Consider the following 3,956-nt stretch of genomic DNA (forward strand, 5'->3'; position numbering starts at 1 on the left):
TTCCCCCACCCCGTACCGGCTCTCGTGGGTCAGTACAGTAGACACTCTGCTGCCGCGTTTGACCTGAAAGTTGCCGCTTCAGAAACCCCAGCTTTTAAAAAATATATATTAAAAAAACCCCAGCGGTTCGCCTGGAGTGCTCCACGCTGAGGCTACTGGGAACTCCTCGGGTCCCAAACACCAGCCCCGAGGTAAGGGGCTTCCATGGCTTGACAACACCAACTACAGCCTAGCGTCGGGTAACATCGTCAAAGAAGAAATCAGGTTTTATTGTGGAATAATTGCTGCTGAGTTATTTTAAATCAATTGTAGCTGCAACTTTGATGGGCAACGCGGCTGGCTCTGCGGCTGGTCCCTGACTCTGGAGAGGAGCCTGAACTGTCTTTATTCAATTTCCTCATGCAGAAAAATGCCTGTAGCTGTTATCCAGCCCATTTGCCTGCAAAGAAAGGCTATGGTAGAATGTGATCCTTATTTTCAAACAAGTAAGTGATCAACAAATCTGGAAAAAAATGTATTGACATCCTCGATAGATATTAAAAATCTCCTCTTGTTACTTAAAAATGGACATTCTGTTACCTCTAATATTTGCTTTTTTAACCAATATACTTGTATGAATACCTGATTGCTTTCCATCATAGACACAGCTGTTTCTTTTTCAGCATTCTGCCGTGAAATAGTTGCAAGCCTCTGAAGTCAAAATATAATTGACATAGCTAAATGTTTTTTCCTAAATGCGGCAGTTTTATGAAGTCTTGAAATTAAGTCCAGTGACAACCTGCCTGTCCGACAGTTGCTCTGAAATACAGATTGGCACCCTCTCCAACTGCAGTGTCATAAGAAATCCAGGCACTCAAATTGTGTTTATCCCCATACTTCAGATGTTAATATTAGCATGTTTTCAAGGTGGAAATATCATCGAACAAGTTCAAATGATAGAGATGGAAAATGACTAAAAAGACACAGGACATGTAAACAAAGATGATTCCAATTTTAGTGTTTAAGGGTTAAATGGGGTGTGTGCTGTAGACAGGAAAAACAAAGTTCACCAAAATCATGTCTCCCATGGGCTTGGTTCCTGTGATTGCTGTGGAGTGATGCCTGATCCATACTGGAGTGAAATCAGAGGGAAGCTATGACTTCTGTAACATGCAAGGTATTAAAATCAACAGGGGAAATCTAATTGTTTGTGTTGATTTTCTCATTTAATTTTGGAGCAGTAGACAGTAATGGAATTGTTTTCTCAGTGTGGTGGGGTTTTTCTTGGGAGGGGGGTGGGGGTCTTTAGGTCTTAGATTTGTTTCCCATTTCAGTAGGATCTGAAGTCCAAACCACACCATCCAAGTGCAGAATATACATTACAAGACCAAAGTGCAAAACAGTTTTTCAAGTGGCTTATGAGTAGAAAGCGTGGGGTGAAGATTAGGTTATCCCACTGCAATGCAATCGAGTTGTTTGACGACATCATGAAAGTTGAAGGTATTGCTTTAAAAGGGTGCATGGCTTAGCATCAGGCTTATCTTCAAAGAGACTGAGGCAAACTAACACTGCTCATTGAAGAATGAAGTGTTTAGAGACTGGCATCATTGTCATGAACCCACCAGAATGCCATATGGCTTTAAGAAATCAGTTTCTTTCTGAGTATCCAAGCACATGTACTAAAAGATCAGATTTTTATGGCAGTGGCAGAAATGGTTGCACATACTTTGTATACATTTAACATCATGTATTTGTATTTCCTGGGGGAGGTGACAATATTATTTTCCATTTGATGCCCCAGCAGTATATGCAAAAAGAGGGTATATATTTTCTTCTGTTTACTCTGTAGATGTTCCAGTGCTGGAGAAGTTCCTTCTCAAATCATTGGGGTGAGTAGATCACAGTGAGGCATAGCTTGCTGAGACACCGACTGCTATGAAACTCTCCAAACCTTTCAGCTCCTCTTCCAGTGAAGATGATTCACTTTTGCTGTTTTACCAGGACTGCCCCTGGGTCACTCGGGTGTTAGATTGTTTTTCTGTTACATTAGGTCCAGCCGTGCTGTCAGTTTGCTGCCTTATGCTTCACCAAAGTGTCCTGATGCGCTGATTGTTACCACTGCAGAAATCCTGGGCTTTTGGCTGGGATGGACATCTCATATCCTTTGTGAGAAAACCTGGAGGAAGGAGAGAGGATGGTTTTGTCCGGAGCCCTCTCCTCGTAGGCAATACGGATATGAGCCAATCTGAGCTGGGAGTCATGGACTCACACCCTGTTTCAGCTATCAAAAGTTGTTCATGTGCATTGAAACAGTGCAATCAACTGGCTATTAAAAACTATTAAGAAACAGCCTGAGGTCCCTGGTAAGTCCTTTGGATTTCAGTATTTGTAGGGCTCCAGGATACTTAGACACAAAATTGTCATTGAAATGAACATAAGCTCTGCATCTAAATCCCCGGACTTAAATATCCTTGAGCTGAAGATGTGAGATATCTGGCTTAATCTCCTCAAGCCTCCACTGAACCCTGGATACACTGGTTACTACAGCACACAGGAACATCACAGAGAAATTATGAGAACAAACTTGCTAATACTTTTAAAGAGACAGAAAGAGGCAACCAATGTACTCAAGATTATCATTACTATTTACCACCATGACACTCACTGGCTGGGAAAGCAGGAGATAATATTTAGAAAAATCTGAGGAATATGGTCTTGTTTGAAAATATCTCTGCTACTAATGTGATGACTGTCTAGTGCAGTTGTGGTTGCTGGGAATTCACACACTGATTTTATGGAGAGATAAAAGAGTGGAGTTTATATGGAATAAACCCCTTTTGAATAAAACAATCTGCATAAATGCTTTAAGAAAGCCTATAATTATGATAAAAATGTTTCTCAGAGTTAAAATTATGAAGCAATCAAAATTTATAAACAGTCTCATCGACTTTTAATCATACTTTCTCATATACAAACTGTAGAAAACATATAGTAGCAATATATAACAATACATATTTTATTTTTGGTAATTTAGGGTGCCATGCCATGCTCTTTAATCAGTCCGGAGGGACTTGATTTACGGCACGGTACAGTGTCAGCTTGTCTTGTCAAGCTCTACAGTACTATCCTTAAATGTCAAAAACACATAAAGTCCTCTAGTTTTATATACACTTAGCTGAGGTTTTATCCTGCTGGCAGCTAAACACCTCTGGAGATGTGTTGTGCCCTCTCTGGGCTAGATTCAAAATTTTCTTTGGTCATATTCCCACCAAGAACCTCTGGATCAGGGCCTCTACTCTGACTGCCTGCTCTGAAGGTGTTCACTCAGCATAACACAGGATCCTACCCACATCTTCCCTGAAATTCCCTTGCAGACATTGTTCTTCTTTTATCATTCATTAAGGAGAATGCTCAAATTATATGCATCATGTAGGACTTGGATGGCAAGAGATATTCAAAAGAAAGAATATTTCTAATGGGAACCCTGCCAACTTGAATGGTAACCTACCATGTCTATATCCATTGTTTCCTTCGAACTGAACTAGCTGAACACATTCAGGATGCATCCTCATAGTAACAAGTTTCCCTTGGCAAACAGTAAAATTCACTGGTATTACTGTGTCATGAAAAATATTATCACCAATGTGATCAGATAGGTCAAATTAATGAAATATTTGCTTCAAGAAATACATGTTTTTAATGCAATATTACTAGATTCTTTTTTGGAACAGAATAGCATGCAGAGTATTCCACCTGAATTTCTTATGAAAATGAGATTTTCTGTTGAATTGACTGACACAGATATTATTGATAGGTTAACTGTCCAACTCGTCTTAATTATCAGAGTGAACAGCCTTTTTTGCTAAAACATTGATTCAACTGCTGCTTTCAGCTAGACATATTAATAAGGAACAACTGCCCTGAGTTTCACAAGGTGTACACCTTCCTAATGGAGTGTGAAATCATGTCCATAAATA

General features: G+C 39.8%; 1 long non-coding RNA gene across 1 annotated transcript in view; it reads right to left on the minus strand.

Moving 5' to 3' along the window:
- Positions 1 to 970: 970 nt before the first annotated feature.
- The window catches only part of LOC108447344, a 93,320-nt gene continuing 90,334 nt past the window's right edge, over positions 971 to 3,956 (minus strand). Inside the window, exon 2 of the long non-coding RNA XR_001862871.1 lies at positions 971 to 2,155. This is a non-coding gene — a long non-coding RNA (uncharacterized LOC108447344). The remainder of the gene's footprint in view (positions 2,156 to 3,956) is intronic.

The sequence above is a fragment of the Corvus brachyrhynchos genome, unplaced genomic scaffold (assembly GCF_000691975.1).
Source record: "Corvus brachyrhynchos isolate BGI_N302 unplaced genomic scaffold, ASM69197v1 scaffold83, whole genome shotgun sequence".
Lineage (NCBI taxonomy): Eukaryota > Metazoa > Chordata > Aves > Passeriformes > Corvidae > Corvus > Corvus brachyrhynchos.